Source organism: Triticum aestivum, chromosome 2A (genome assembly GCF_018294505.1).
Source record: "Triticum aestivum cultivar Chinese Spring chromosome 2A, IWGSC CS RefSeq v2.1, whole genome shotgun sequence".
NCBI lineage: Eukaryota > Viridiplantae > Streptophyta > Magnoliopsida > Poales > Poaceae > Triticum > Triticum aestivum.
The window spans coordinates 440,360,710-440,378,208 of NC_057797.1; positions in this window are offsets into that span (position 1 = coordinate 440,360,710).

Below are 17,499 nucleotides of genomic sequence, written 5' to 3' on the forward strand. Positions count from 1 at the left end.
AGTTGAACCAAGGTGTTTGTACCGGAAAGGAGATCACCTACTTCGTGAAGATCTACCATAGTGAGGCAAGTCCTTCGTGGCCGATGGCCATGGTGGGATAGACAAGGTTGCTTCTTGGTGGAACCTTCGTGGGTGGAGCCCTCCGTGGACTCGCACAACCGTTACCCTTCGTGGGTTGAAGTGTCCATCAACGTGGATGTACGATAGCACCACATATCGTAACCATGCCAAAAATCTTCATGTCTACATTGCGTTTGATCCCTCCAAACTCCTGCCTTTACCTTCATATGCAATTGTTTTACATTCCGCTGCTATACTCTTAGAATTGCATGTGTAGGTTGATTACTTGTTTGTGCTAAGTTGCTAAAATCTGCCAAGACATAAAATTGGGAAAAGGCTAGATTTTTATTTGGTCAAGTAGTCGAATCACCCCCCCCCCCTTCTAGACATACTTTCGATCCTACCCCAACATGCGGTTTGATAAACATAATGTATGAACAAAAATTATTTGTCAGCGGTAGCACGTGTCAGTGAGGGTGCATTCCCTTGGTTAGGTTTGCGGCGTGAAGGAGCGACTGTGTGAGGGTGCGGTGCGACCGCGGCGTGCAGGAGTGACCGTGTGAGGGTGTAGTGCGACCGCGACAACCGTGCGCAAGTGTACCTCCTTTTCTCCACTCTTATAAAAACCGAGTTGGTGATGATGGTGTGACTGCCATCTTGTACTATAGACTATCCGATTTACATCTGACGGATAGAAAGCAATCTATGACAATTTTACAAAAAAAAACCCGCACCTCTCTCCCCATTTATAGATAAGGCCTTGCCTCGTTCATCCTTATCTCCCACAACCTCATTGCTGAGCAATTAAAAAAGGAAGTCTCTGGAACAATCTGGCATGGTGGCCACTGCTAGCGCCGTCCATCCCCATGCCGCCGCCCAGTCCAACCACTAGTCACCACCACGCCCCACTCCTCCTTACCTTATCTCTCATCTTTCTCGAGATATCATTTTTCGATGAAATTCTCGAGATACCATTTTTCCAATAAAATTCTTGAGATATCATTAGTTTTTACACATGGGATTACTTTTGCATGGGTCAATCACAACAGGTGTTTTGTAAAAAAAATGCATCTTGATGTTCCGTGCAATGCACGGGCATCTTACTAGTCATTTTGAAAACTTTAGGCAAGCTTGGCAAAAATGTGTGGCGAAGTATGGAAATGCAACGCCTAGACCCAAACAGGATAAGTATGTACGTACTAGGAGTACTAGTGTTAAAAAAGAAAGGCGGGGTTTTCCTTCGCGGGATTAGTCGATACAAATCCTCGTTTGGCATGTTAATTAATGCGTATTTTTTCTCCAAAGCCCAAAGAGCTAACCATCTCACTCATCATCGCTTGATTAATGCAGCGCCATGCAAACAAACCTTCTCACTTAAGCATGCATGCAAGGGTATATTAATGTCCTTGGTTGCTAGTACGAGGCAAACCCCATCAATTTTGCCTCGATTAGTGTTAGTGGCCTTTTGCAAATTGTAATTTTGATAATACTGGCCTTGTGTTAAAAAAATGGAGGTAGTAACTTTTTGACATCCTTCCCCATTGTGGTGACATCGACGATATCTCGGACGTTGTGGTTTCGTGAAGTGCGTTCGACGGAGAACACCATTGAGGGAGACCATGATAAGTCGTTCGCAAGTGCCACCTGCAAGCTGAGACAACCGCCTTATTTGCATCCAGGAAGTCTGTTGAACCAAAGGACGGTTAAATGTACTAGTACTACTAGTACACAATATTGTCGTCCATCTAGCTTAGTGCGGTGAGGTAGTTTCTCGAAGAAGATGATGGAGAAGCGGAGTCAGCGAAGAGTGAAATGATGGTTGCTTCGTCCATGCTTTGTGATTTGACGCCTCACTGCTTTGTGATTTGTGATAGAAGGGACAGGGGAGTAGACTCTATGCTCAATACTGTACATGCGTCCAAGCACAAGAGAAAGAGGAGAGACGTTGCATTTTTCTATTCCTTCAATCAATCAATCAATTAGGGAGCTTCATTTCCATCTTTTTGGCTTTGGCAGCACCATCCACAATTTTTCCCATCGATGACAAAAGCTATTTTCACATTTGGCTACACATTGTGGATGCCCTTAACCGTAACACTTGGTTTTGCTCCTATGTGCTATCTATACAAATCTCAATTATATTGATCTAAAAAATTATAGAATCAAGATTAGTAAAAAAGAGGTGATTTTGCCGCGCGGATGGCGGGGGAGGTTTCTTATTTCTAGAGGACGTCGGCCTGGTGGTTTGCTAACATGAGGTCCCACGTGTCAGTGCTTTACCAATACGATATGCACCCACATGAGGCAGAACAATGGCAGAACAAACACGTGGTTAACTTGAAGAAGATGAGGGAGAAGTGGATTCAGCAACGAGTGAAATGATGGTTGCTTCATCCCTCTAACTTCTTTTTTACTAGCATTATTATTACTTCGTCCCTCCAACTTAACTGCGGGAAAGGTGCATCTTTGTGATTTGACGCCTCATTGCTCATTACTACGCCGGCGCCATGACTGGGGTGCTTCACCCCTGCTGCTCTGCACTGTATTTCGGTATGGCACATGGACCCAGTAGGTTGATGTCCCACATGTCGGCGAAAGGGACTAGAACATTTATGAAAGCAAGCGCTCCACTCTTACGACGGAGGAGTACATGACATGGCGGCCCAGTGAACTGTCACTTGTACTATATAGTATTATAGTTTTGCTGTTTCGCACGATGCATCGATACAAACCCGATTAAACAGGAAAGGGCGGGATTTTTCTCACGTGGTAGATGATACTGGACCTACATTTCAAAGGCAATTTTAATGTATGCAAACTGAATAATTAAGTAACAATATGATATCTAGTAAAACTAAAAACACATATGATTTATTGTGTTAGAGTGTAGTAGTAGTGCTGAATTGCATAGTTGTTAGATGTAATATGCGAGAATGTGTAGAGATGTAGTTTTGGAGGGCCTATAGAGAGAAAGCATAATACGTTCACCGAACTTCAGAATACGCTCATTACAGTCACTATACACGTTTTGCGGTGATTATACGGTCACTTGCTCACCGTTCAGGATTGGATTGCACTCTATTGACCGGCCAAATAGTCTGTGTGGCACCATGTTGACTAGTTAAATTAACCACGTTCCTTGTGGGTCCCACCTGTCAGTTTGCATAGGAAAAAGGTCAGGTAAACACAAATTTACGTAGGCGCGATAAGACTCCAACCCGTGCACGGGAATCACCTGGTTGTGTATGTGTCTGTCAGGACCTGATGTGTGCGCATGCACGTGTAGGTTGAGCACTTAGCGTGAGAGTGTGTGCTAGTCGTGTGGTGTGTGCATGCATGCGTACATGTGTGCGTGTGAGTGTTACGTGCGTGTGTGGCTGCGTGTGTACATGTGAGTGTTGTGTGCGTGCATGGCTGCATGTGTTCATGTGAGTGTTGCATGCATGCAGTTCGTGTGCATGTGTGCGTGTGTGTATAATCTCCACACCAGCTCATGTGTGTTAACAGACGGCTCAGCATACCACTACAAGGCCACCTTGTCTGTTGTGCCCGCGGTCATGACTTCGAACCACCGTCCAATATTTTTTTGTCGTTTGTTTTCATTCTTACTAGCAAGATGCCCGTGCGTTGCACGTAACATCAAGATGCATTTGTATGACTAGTTTATCTTGTGAGAGAAAAGGATGAACGAGGGAAGGCCTTATTTGCAAATGTGGATAGGTGTGTGGGTACCTTTTTGCAAAATCGCCATAGTTTCCTTCCTATCCATCAGATATAAATCGAACCGCCCATATTGTAGGATGGCAGGCAGACCATCATCACCAACTCTGTTTTTTATAAGTGTAGTATAGTTATAAGAGTGTAGATGTAGATGTAGAGTAGATACAAGCCGACAGGTGGGCCCAATGGTAGTGAGATAATGTGATGCAACACTATACGTGCCACGTGGAGCATTTAACAGGTAAACTAGTCGTGTCTTGAGAAAATACAGAGCTGTACGGTGAGCCCATGACTATATAATAACCACAAAACATAAATGGTAACCGTAATGAGTGGATTCTGAAGTCCAATGTATGTATTGTGCTTTCGCTTCAAATACAATGATCGCCACTGTATATATCGCGAGAGAAAGATGAAACATGCGTGAATGTGCTGGGGGTTTACTTTTAGAGGACCTGGAGATAGTTTGTGTGCGTACGTGAAAGGGGCGTAGAGGGGGTGCATGCGATGAAGAGAGAGATGCTCTTCGTTTCTCTTTATTATGACTAACTTTATATATAGTATATAAATATAAAAATTCACACTGCGGAATAAATATCATTGTGGGCACCATGCAATGCAAATTAATGTTCATACTCCTCCATATAACTTTGTAATGTTGTATATATTTAGAAATTCTAAAAAACATTGGCCACACTTTATTTAAAAGGAATGTTGTATGCGAAATAAACGTGAAGAGAGGGCTTTTTAGATCAATGGGGTACGTGATGCAACATGTGTGAATGTGTAGTTCATGTATTCGGCAGGGCCGAGAGAGGTATGTGTGTGTATTACGTATTCGAGAGAGGCATGGATAGAGGGGCCGGCGGGGGGAGGGAGGGCGTGGGAGAGATAGCACGAGAAATGAGAGAGGTCTAGAGAGAACAGTGAGAGAGAGAGGGAGAGAGAGAGATGTCATGGCGAGAGATCCCCTTGAGTGTGTATATGCAAGGGGGAGGGCATAGAGGCACGAGGAGAATTTTTTTGTGTGGTGTGTGTGTTGGTATGTGTGGGTGTGAGAAGATAACGAGACATAGGGGTAGAGGGTGTGTTACCGCGTGAGGTCCGGTGGGTCGAGGTGAAGCCCTTGGTTCAGTTCCGTCCTGCGCCACATTGGTCGGCCCGTGACGCATTTAGGGAGACCCATGGATGACTAGTCGTACAAGACAAAGATAGCAGAATTGTGAAGGACTCTGCGTGTCCACTGAGAAAGCCGGCTAGGATTTGTAACCCTAGGTTCTTAGACTAAGGTAACCCCCTATCTCTGATATTACTATTCATCCAACCTAACTTTAAGGGGCATTCTACAGAATGCTCTGCTAGAATCATACTCGTCGATTAGGAAGAGAGGTGTGAGACAATGCGCGAGAGACAGGCCTAACGATAATGTGTGTACAGGAGACACATAGGTAGGTCTATGTATATAGAAAGGGTCGATGGGGATTGTGCGTGTGTATGCCTGTGAGAGGAAGAGTTCTTATGATAAAGGTTAGTGAAAACAGTCGTAAATGGTTACAAGAGGGTTATATCGAGAGCACGTCTGCGAGAAAGACACCTCGGGAGAGAGTGTGTGAGCATGTGTGAGAGACCACCGATGCAGAGTGAAACTACATGTAAAAGACTGATGTACACATTGATTAAAGATATAAATTGTATCCAAATATTAGAATGGGATCAAGATATTTGCAATTCACGTAAGGAACGGTCATTGATCCATCAGACATCTAGATTATATCGAATTTGAGCATGTCTATGTTATTATTTGACATAATTGATCCACACAATTAGTATTTGAACTCCAGACAATGCATCGCTTTCGCAATCGAATATAAACGTGAGTATAGTTCATGTTGTGTGTGTAAAGCACACTATACATATGAAAGTTACACAATGAACATTATAAATAGCTAGCTATGAACTAGCATACATTTGAATTCAACTTAAGGTGGTTTAAACAAAATCAAATTCAACATGAGATATCATGGCATTTGTAAATCATACCTAAATTATGGGGGCACCAATCTTTGCTATGATTTTGTACATAATAGCATATATAGTCGTGTACAAAATAGATTCAAATTTAGCTCCTCCATTCCAAAATAATCATACTTATAGGATTTTCAGGTGTCAAAATTTCAAAAAGAGTGGATAATTTAATGAGGTTTTCAAACATACAAGGACAAATTTAACGTTGTCTATTTAGGTCAATCCTCAAATTTCAAGAGTACTCTAAACGTGAATGCTTCTGTTTCAAAATTTTGAACAAAGCGACAAAAGAGCCTCTACTCGCCCGAAACCACATGATACCATTGTTTTGTAGTAGAAGGAAATTACTTTTTCTAACTCTGACCCGTGAAACCTACCGGCCTGATGTCCAAAGGCTAAACCGGTGTAGGTTTGTAGCTTCATCTAGATGCCACGCAACCGCCTCCAAAAAACATTCATACACAATGGTCGTCTAAGCATACATGCGCATGGCCTAAATTGCTCCCGCCCACTATTTGGGACACCTGGGATTACCATCCTACCCCCAACCCGCAGTACGTCCGAAATTTAAGAGGGGGGCAAAGTTTGTACTTTGCCAAAATTTCAAACAAGCGTGTCCCATCTATTCAAAAAAGCCAAAAACAAGCGCGTCCCAAACCAAAACATGGTTCTACCTTAGCTCCCCCCCATCCGATTCCCCATTCATACTCCGTGGGTGCCAAAACTACTTGTCCACCAACCGCGAAACCCCGACGTCCTTCGTCCGCCACCCCATCCCACCCATCAACCGCCGCCCTCCTCCATCACGCCGGAGCCGATACCCCAATGTCGTCGTCCACCGCAACCTCAACCGCAACGCCTTCCAGGGCTAGTAGTTGAAGCCTAGACCGAGCCGTCCGTACCCGAGCCAGTTCAACTACGCCGTCCTGCGCCTCACCGATGCCGCTCCAACTTCGCCACTGTCCACTGCACCAGAGCTACTCCTGCTACGCCGTCCTTCACCGCCTCGGATCTGCTTCCCCTCCGCTGACATACGGCCACGACAACACAATGAACAATTTGGCCATGGGTTCGTCCAAGCCTACACCCTCCTCCAAAACATCAGTTTCCTCGACAAAAAGAAGAAGATCGGCATGACATATGGAGGCGACCACACTGGCAACCGGAAATGGTACTCCTCTTCCCTTATTCGTGCAAATCTTACGTGTATGCTTGCACGGTATTCATCCCACATAGGACACTAGTTGACCGCTTCTTGATACTAGATGTTCATAGTAACTCGTGATGCACAAGGTTTCTCCTCATATACTACTTCACCTTAGCTAGAGGTCCGTTGCCCCCTGGATTTCAATTCCTGGTTAGTTGATTCCCAATTAATGGAAGCATTCCCGAGCGTAACAGGCGCTAGTCCGCCTATTACGCCCGGGAAGCAGCGCCTCTCTGTTTATCTTAGGGGCGTGTGGGGCCTAGAGCTGTTGGCGCCCGATATGGAGGTCGGCCCGGATTAAAGGGATGGCCTAGGGGAGTTGCCAAGCACGACAGTGGTGTGAGGTCGAGGGGAGGGCGAGGCAGAAGAGGCAGGGGCTTGGGCCGGTGGTCGCTGGCAGTTTGAGAAAGATCATCAAGAGTGACTGGCGGGAGGTAGACGAAGGCCATCTGCTCGTTCCTTATAGATCGGATGGTTCATAAAAAAATGACAGACCTATTTATTTTCAGTCGACTATTATCTTGATAGGACCACATGTGGTGGTGTGCTGGAGGAGTACCTGCATTTCCTGTGCTCATATATTACAAAATCATACAGAGTAGAATCTAATTTTATTTGCCATGCAATGTTGTTAAGCTATCATATGTCTCCTGTCATTTATTTTTCAGCCACCTGCTATCTGCTACTTTTACAGTGCACTAGTTCTGCACAAACTTCACCCATACTCCCACTATTGTGTTTTATGCAAGGTATTTCAGACTCTAGTGCTATGAGAGAAGCAAACAATAAAAGAGAGAAGTCACTCCAGCATCATACATGGATAGACCAGACATGTTTCAACTTTATAATAGGTGAAGTGTCAGCAGATGGAGACGGTAAACGTAGCTCTGGAGTTGATGACCTCGCTCACACTGAACCACCATCCCAGGTGCTTGCTTTAACTCCACGGTGCCATATGTGGTTGCATGTTGCATATGGTGTCTAGCTTGCATTCAAAAGGCCGAAGTCGGTCTTTATTAAGATAAGGGAAGATATTTTTTACATGAACCACCATCTTGTGAGCACCAGAAGACAAATAGCTAGTCAGGGCACTGGCCACGCCAGTGAGAAGCCCACCACAGACATGCATCACTAGGAAGCCAACTAAAAAGCCACGATGGTGGCGAAGCAGCCCGCCTCCCACCAGGCTCGCAGGTCCTAGATGATCATGCTCACCACTCCAGCCAGATGTCTAGCTTGTATTGCTTCCAATTTGGTTAAATTGCATCTACTTAGCTTACACATTATACCTTTGAATATGACATGCCTTCCTGTTTTTGGTACATACTAGTACATATGTCTATTAACCATGTTCTTACATCAAACTAATGTTCTTGTGTATCCCTCATCAAGCACTTATGATGAGGCAGTCAGGCCAGTGGACTACTGTGAGTAAAGATCCTCATTTAAAGAATGCAGTGTCAGCCTCCCGACATGATTCTCAAGAAATAACAAGGCTAGATGTAGATAGTGAACGTTGCTCTGTAGTTGATTACCACATTTCCCCTACACTAGCATCGCGGGTGCTTGCTCTAGCTTGGCAGCGTGATATGCTGTTGCATGTTGCATATGATGTGTAGATTGTAATTCTTCCAATTTGGTTAAATTGCATGTGCTATTCTGCTTAGTTTATACATTATACCTGTTAATGTGACATGCCTTCCTATTTTTAGTACATAATACATCTGTCTATTAAGCATGTCCTTACATAAAACTATTGTTTTTTTGTATCCTGCATCAATCAATATGACGAGACACCTTTAGTATATGCAGTGTGATATTAGTTGCATCTTTCATATGATTTATAGCATGCACTTCTTCTAATTTGTCGAAATGCCATTTATGATGGGATGCTTTTAACTTGGCAGAGTCATATTGGATGGGTCTTTCATGTGGTGTCTAGCTTGCATTCCTTCTTATTTGTTGAAATGCATTATATATGCTTAGTTTACACAAACAGTTGTGAATATGCCATGCCATCCTATTTTTCGTATTATCCCATCCTGGTATCATGTGTTTGCCTTACATCAAAGTAGTGATTGTTAGTATCATGCACGAATGAGTTCTGAAGAGTGAATTTTATTGCTTTTTCTTGTCGGTTTTACTTGACAATTCAAAATCAATAAAGTGGAAGGAAGTTAGCAAGGCAGCGGATAAATGTTCTCCTTCCAAACCGAGGGCCTCTACAGATTCTACTCCTCCATCCCCCAAGATGATTTCCAAGACAACACATGCATAGACACTCAACGTAGTTTTGTTGATGATGAGCACGTCTCCCCTAGTGCACCATCACAGGTGCTCCCTCTAAGTTGGCACTATTATATGTGGTTGCATGTTATGTATGATGTCTAGCTTGTATTGCTTCTAATTTTGTTGAATTCCATCTACTTACTTTACACATTATACTTGTGAATAAGACACGTGTTCCTATTTCTAGAACAATATCTGTCTATCACACCATGTTCTTACATCAAAGTACTACTGTTGTGTAACCTGCAACAATCACTTATCATAAGACACGTTTGACTTGGGAGTGTGATATAGGTTACATCTCGTAGTTTCAGGACTTTTGGAGATGTGCAGAATAGGTCTCTCATATTTTCTCCTTTTCCAGCCCAGAATTCTAGCTGCCGGCATTCCCCCTCTTCATGTAAACCTTTTAAAATAAGAGAGAATAGACATAAGTATTGTGACATAATGTGTAATAACAGCCCATCATGCGATAATTATCGATATAAAAACATGATGCAAAATGGACGTATCACTACCTTTGAAGTATGTATGACTGCTATATTCTCTGACTTTTGTGAAAAGATTGTTGAGGCTTTCATGGATGATTTTTCTGTTTACAGAACTTCTTTTGCTGGTTGCTTAAGCAACCTTGATCGAGTTTTGTAGAGATGTGAACAAACTAATCTTTTTTTGAATTGGAAGAAGTGTCATGTTATGGTGAATGGAGGTATTGTCTTGGGGCATAAAATTTCCGAATGAGTTATTGAGGTCGATAAAGCTAAGGTTGGTGAAATTGAGTAAATGCCACGTCCCAAAGATAATAAAGGTATAAGAAGTTTCCTTGGTCATTGTCGGTGTCAAAACCGGCGGATCTCGGGTAGGGGGTCCGAACTGTGCGTCTAAGGCGGATGTTAACAGGAGGTAGGGGACACAATGTTTTACCCAGGTTCGGGCCCTCTTGATGGAGGTAAAACCCTATGTCCTGCTCGATTATTCTTGATAATATGAGTAGTACAAGAGTTGATCTACCACGAGATCAGAGAGGCTAAACCCTAGAAGCTAGCCTATGGTATGATTGTATGTTGTCCTACGGACTAAAACCCTCCGATTTATATAGACACCGGAGGGGACTAGGGTTACATAGAGTCAGTTACAAGGAAGGAGATCTACATATCCACATTGCGAAGCTTGCCTTCCATGCCAAGGAGAGTCCCATCTGGACATGGGACGAAGTCTTCAATCTTGTATCTTCATAGTCCAACAGTTCGGCCAAAGGATATAATCCGGCTGTCCGGATACCCCCGAATCCAGGACTCCCTCAGTAGCCCCTGAACCAGGCTTCAATGACGATGAGTTCGACGCATAGATTGTCTTCGACATTGCCAGGCGTGTTCCTCCTCCGAATACTTCATAGAAGATTTTGAACACGAGGATCGTGTCTGGCTCTGCAAAATAAGTTCCACATACCACCGTAGAGGGAATAATATTTACACAAATCTAATCTGCTGACGTACCCCGTAGTGTGACATCACACCACAGCCAGGTCTTTGTTCGAATTGTTTTTCATAACCTATCTCAGCGTGTTTCGCGAGGCGGTTTCCTTGGCACGTCTTGTCGAAGCAGAGATCGTGTCCCCTTATTACGGGATTCCCATCAATACGGACGTGGGTAACCCAACCGCGCCATCAATTACGGTGCTTGGGGGATAAGCGAGTTTTACCAGGCTGGTGGGGGCGCATAGTTTCGTCCGCCTTTATAAAGGGATAAGGTTTCACCTTTGTCGACCCACGCCTTCTTCCTCCTTGCTCATCCATTCTCGCGCACTTGAGCTCCAGCGCCCAAGTCCACATCCTTCTCCTCAACTCTCTCCAAACATGTCCGGAGCGGGAGGCAAGTGGATGGTCTCCTCCGTCACGGAGGGACACATCAAAAAACTACGTGGGGCCGGATACTTAGTCGTGGATATCGTGCACCAGCTGCCAGCCGTGGAGCAGATCGTCCCTACCCCGGAACCTCACGAAATGGTGGTTTTCCTCCCCCACTTCGTCCGCGGATTGGGGTTTCCCCTCCATCCATTTATCCGTGGCCTTATGTTCTATTATGGGCTGGAATTTCATGACCTGGCCTCGAATTGCATCCTCAACATCTCGGTGTTCATCGTCATGTGCGAGGCTTTCCTCCGCATCCGGCCCCACTTCGGCCTATGGCTAAAGACCTTCAATATCAAGCCGAAGGTAGTAGGCATCCAACAAGCGGAATGCGGTGGATCCATGGTGGGCAAAGTGCCCAACGTTACATGGCTCGAGGGCTCCTTCGTGGAGACCATAAAGGGGTGGCAATCGGGGTGGTTCTACGTCACCGAGCCGCACGACACCAACTTGGTGGCGGCCCCCGAGTTTTGATCCGGAATCCCCACGTGGCTCACTTCCTAGAAGGAGAAGGACCTATCCTGGGGCTCATCGGTGGAGCTGGACGGACCCCAGAAGTGTATCCGGAACATGATAAGCAAGAAACTTAAGCTTGTCAACATAGTCCAGTTCATGCTCTTCCGCTGGATCCTCCCGTGTCAACAACGGGCTTTCAACTTATGGGAGTTCGACCCGGCCCAGCACCAGACTCTACACGAGCTCTTCGACACGACACATAAGGACGTCTGGAAGGTGCTTTTCAAGGGCGCCGAGGTCCCCCCTTCTCTTACCGGGGATCGTGGACTAAGTGCGAAGCGCCCTGCGAATCCGGTAAGCTCTGTGCATAGGGTATTTCTTTCCCATAGCTTAACCATGTGCGGGGTTTGAGCTCCCATGCCTTTGACAGGACTGAGTGGAGACATTGGAACTAATTAACTGTCCGGACGAAGATGCGGACTCCGGCTCCTTATGAGGTGCCGGAGAAGACCAAGAAGAAGGCCACGGGAACCGGAAAGAGTTCCCGGTGCCAGGTGGTATTGGACTCATTGTCCGATAACTCCGAGAGGCACTCCTCCCATGAAAACAAGGAGGAGGAAGATGAAGACTCTCCCCCTCCAGCCGGGGGAGACAAGAAAATGAAGGCCGCCCCAACCGGGGAGGCCGAAGGGTCCCAGAAGGGAAGGACTCTCCTTCTGGACTGTTCCACCACCGCCGCCGACGGCAAAGATGAGTGGTTACTTAGGGCCAAGCCCCTAGCGAAGTCGTAAGTATTCGTATACCAGAGTAACTCATAGCATACTTTTATTGCACTGCTTCTCCTAATGTCGAATATGATCATGCAGTCCGCCCCAAGCCCGTATTGGCGTATCCTCATCAGACGATTCCTTAGACTCGTCGGATATGGATAGTGATACACTTCCAACCGTCTCCTCTCCTCGCCCTACGGACGATGTCGAGGTACTGTCTCAAGGGGCACCGAGCCGGGTGGTGACAGTCCCGGAGGCGCCTCAAGGCGACATTCCGGACTCCAGGCACGAAGGGAGCAAGACTCCCAAGGGCTCCAAGTTCGGCCCCTAGCCGAACGCCGCGCCGGATCCTCCAGTGGTTCCGGACTCTGGCAGGCGGCCCCCTTCCAAGAGGGGCAAGCCGCCCGTGCCGGTGACCTCTGTCCATCCAGAGGCACCGGACAACCTGCTGGGAGCGCTTCGCGGCGCTTCCATCGACGAAGAGCACCGCACTATTATGAGTGCGGTGATAAAGAAGGTTCAGTCCGCCAAGAGCGGACTGACTGAAGCCTTTGCCAGCCTTCTAACAGGCTTTGAGGTAAGTATTTGAAATATAGGAAAATATTACCGCATAGACAGTAGCCCCTGATGCTCTGTTTGGTGTTCACAAAGAAAAGCCGAATAGAGGATCAAATAATATCTGCAGGAGTCTAATATAAGTATGTCTATATGTGTATGCAGGCTTCGCTACTGACCTCTGCCGCACTTACTATGGAGGTCGCCGCACTGAAGCAGGACCTCGAGCGGTCCAAGAAAGAGGGCGGCCTTGCCAAGAGGCAGCTCGAGGAGAACAAAGGTAAGTAATACCTTGTCTATATAAAAAATAAAGCGCGGTTGCGAAATGACAGGATCATCATGAATGTGCCAGGGGCCACGACCGAAGTGGCGACCCTGAAGCAAGCATTGTCCGAGGCCGAAAACAAAGCGGCCAAGGAGCACACCGAGCGGGAGAAAGAAGAGGCACGGGTGGGCGAGCTGCAGCAAGAGCTCCAGGCTCTCGTGAAGAAACACGAGACTTTGGAGCTTGACTCGAAGACGCAAGAGTCCTAGCTTGTCGCGGCCCTCGAGAGCACAAAGCATGCCAAGGTTGACGCCCAAAAGGCCCTCCAGGAAATTGAGGCGATGAGGAAGATAGCGGTGGGTAAGGCATTCAATATGCAAAGCAAGCATGTGAAAGTAAATTACTTGTTACTTACCCGAGTCCGGAGCTCTCCAGGAGCATTCGCGGATTTGCCCCGCAGCGTGTCGGATGCCGCGAAGTATTACCAGGCCGAGGAGGGAAGCTCGACGGAGAAGTTGTTCTAGTCTCAGTATACTGGGACCGAACAACCGATGCCTATGAGCGACCAGCTGAAGCAACTGGTCGAGCTGCACAAGGCGGCCGAACAAGCCATGAAGGGCCTTATAGTCTAGATGTGGCCTGGCGACTCCCTTCCCTACAGCTACTTTGGCCTGGTGAGGTGGCTTGTGGATGCCTGCCTACGGCTGGAAGTCATCAAGCGGTCCGTCTGTATCGAAGGTACCCGCCAGGCTTTTGCCCGTGCAAAGGTGCACTGGGCCAAGATGGACGCCGAGAAGCTGGTGAAGGAGGGGTCACCGCAGGGCAAGGAGCATCGCCACCCCAAAATGTATTATGAGGTTGTCCTGAAGGGTGCCCGTCTTGTGGCGCACGAGTGTGCGAGGGATGTAATATTTGAATGAACTCGCTCGTATGATCCTTTATTATGAAAACTTGTTCATATGCGCTATGCAACGCTTGTTCCAATTTAAAATATTACCTTATGTGCGGCTGTTTATCAAATCTGAGAGATGGCCAGTCATCGGCTTCTGCCCCCATGCCACGAGTGCTGGGGTGTTCGGGGTAAATCTGAGCACTCTTTTTCCCATTGTTGGGTCCTTCAAGGGAGGTGCTCAGCTCAACGAACAAGGCAATCGGCCTATAATGCTTTATCACTCTCACTTAGCCATAGAAGTATACAATTTTAAATTTTGGCGAAGCCCCTAGTATTCGGAAGTCCGAATTCGGGGCGCTATACATGCCTTACGCTGGAAAAAGCTGACTCCTCGCTCTAAGCGACATAAGTCTTTAGGGACTCGAGACCTCTCAAACAGCGACCAGCTCTCGCCTTATCATGAAAGTCAGTTTTAGCTTTCTCTACTGAGGTTCTTAGTCCAGATAAACCGGGGCACAATCGCAGTAGTTCTCCCAGTGCTACCTTAGCCGATATAGCGGAACGTAAGGTACCAAAACATGGGAGCCAGGCAAACCCAACTATTGACCCAAGACATGATTCGGAGCTGATGCATATAATGCTATAAGTTCGGGGTGCCGCACTGTCGAAAGTGTTCGGACTTCTCACGCTGTATTATGGGGTACGCTTAAGCCCCTGGTGTATGGGTCGTACCAGAGTGTACGGGTGCTGGATGTCATGAAGGAACATATATAAAAAGGAATAGAGAATGCGGTAATAGTCTAGTGCTATGCATTGTTTATTCAAAAAGGTGCGTCGAAGCAGAATGATACAAGTAGTGCGATAAGCAAAAAGTAGGACTATTTGACATGTCCCCTCCAAGGGCAAGCTGAGGAATGGTATTTAAAGCAAGTATTTCACTCGTTATCGGAGACCACCTGGGAGTTCCATGGTGCGACATGGCTTTCTGCCTCCTTGGTTGTTGCATCATGTGTCCGGCAATCGTACTGCCGGACAAGATTTCCAGAGATTAAAGTCCTGAAAGAGAGAAAAATAACAAAGCGGGAAGCCCCTAGTATGCTTGAGCCGCGTCTTGAGGCGTGTCGTTGTCGTGCCCCCTCCACACCTGTGCCCATGGTATTTTCAATGTGTAATTATGTACGCGTGGCACGGATTTCGCCGTTTGGCTGGGACTAGGGTGGGGGCCACATTGCTATGCGAGCTCGGAACATGCCAGGCGGTCTTGTTGCCGATTACTCCGGGCGCGCTTGAAGGTGTCCGGGTCTTTAATCGGCGAACTGGTGGATTGCCTTAAGAGGATGCTTTGTGCTTCTGCTGCGAGGGCCGCGGTGTGCTCCTCCGTGCGGAGAGAGCGCTATGTGTTTCCATTGACTGTGATGACCCCCCCCCCCCCCCGAGGTCCTGGCATCTTGAGCTTGAGATATGCATAGTGCGGTACCGCATTGAATCTCGCAAATGCGGTTTGCCTGAGCAGTGCATGATAGCCACTACGGAACGGGACTATATCGAAGATTAACTCCTCGCTTCGGAAGTTATCCGGGGATCCGAAAACCACTTCCAGTGTGACTGAGCCTATGCAATGGGCCTCTACACCTGGTATGACGCCTTTGAAGGTCCTTTTTATGGGTTTGATCCTTGAGGGGTCTATACCCATTTTGCGCACTGTGTCCTGATAAAGCAGGTTCAGGCTGCTGCTGCCGTCCATAAGGACTCGAGTGAGGTGAAATCTGTCGATGATTGGGTCTAGGACTAGTGCGGAGAATCCGCCATGACGGATAGTAGTGGGATGGTCCCTGCGATCGAAGGTGATCGGATAGGAGGACCATGGGTTGAACTTTGGGGCGACTGGCTCCAACGCATATACATCCCTTAACGCATGCTTCCGCTCCCTCTTGGAGATGTGGTTGTGTATATCATGTTCACCGTCCGCACTTGTGGGGGGAACCTCTTATGTCCTCCGGTGTTCGGCTGCCGGGGCTCCTCCTCGTCATTGCTATGTGACCCCTTATCTTTGTTTTTGGTGTTTAACTTGCCAGCCTGCTTGAACACCCAACATTCCCTGTTGGTGTTGTTGGCTGGCTTGTCGGGGGTGCCATGTATTTGGCACGAGCGATCGAGTATATGGTCCAAACTGGATGGGCCCAGAGTGCTTCTTTTTAATTGCTTTTTCTGCTGACCGGGTTTAGAGCCTCTAAATCCGGCATTGACTGCCGTATCCTCGATATTGTCGTTGTTGATGCGGCGCTTGTGTTTGTTGTGACGTGACCTACCGTTGCCATCCTTGGTATCCGAAGTACCATGGTTCTTTGATATGTTATTGCTGCGAGCCAGCCAACTGTCTTTTCCCATGCAAAAGCAGGTCATGAGCGTCGTGAGGGCTGCCATAGATTTCGGCTTTTCTTGGCCAAGGTGCCGGGCGAGCCACTCGTCACGGATGTTGTGCTTAAAAGCTGCTAGGGCCTCTGCGTCCAGACAGTCGACGATTTGATTTTTCTTTGTCAGGAACCGTGTCCAGAATTTCCTGGCCGATTCCTCTAGCTGCTGAATTATGTGGCTCAAGTCATTGGCATCTGGTGATCGCACATAAGTGCCCTGGAAGTTGTCGAGGAATGCGGCTTCCAGATCTCCCCAACAGCCGATGGATTCTGCTGGCAGGCTGTTGAGCCAATGTTGAGCTGGTCCTTTGAGCTTGAGTGGGAGGTATTTGATGGCGTGTAGATCGTCACCGCGGGCCATGTGGATGTGCAGGAGGAAGTCCTCGATCCATACCGCAGGATCTGTTGTGCCATCGTATGATTCGATATTTACGGGTTTGAAACCCTCTGGGATTTGGTGATCCATTACTTCGTCTGTGAAGCATATGGGGTGTGCGGCGCCTCTGTAGTGGGCTATGTCATGACGCAGCTCGAATGAGTCTTGTCCGCTGTGTTCGGCCCGGTCGGATTTACTTTTACTGTATCCGGCGTGACGATTATCGTCTCGCGTAGTGGCGCGCCCTCGTGATCCGTAGATCGATCTTGCGTGTTTTGCTTTGGCCTCCAATACGTCTCGCAGGTCTAGCGTGTTTCCCGTGCCTTGTCATTTTTATTTGAGTGGTGTCGGGGTGGGGCTGAGTTTTTGGCTGGAATGCCTCTCTGTCGCGGCCACGAGGTGGCCGATCAGCCGCGTCATATGCTGGAGATGTAGGTTTTAATGCTTCCTCCTCCAGTCGGGGTAGCAACCTGCGCTTTGGGTAACTCTTAGAGGGGCGTTCGAGTTCATATTCCTCGACCGCAAGGACTTCAGTCCATCTGTCAGCTAGAAATCTTAGT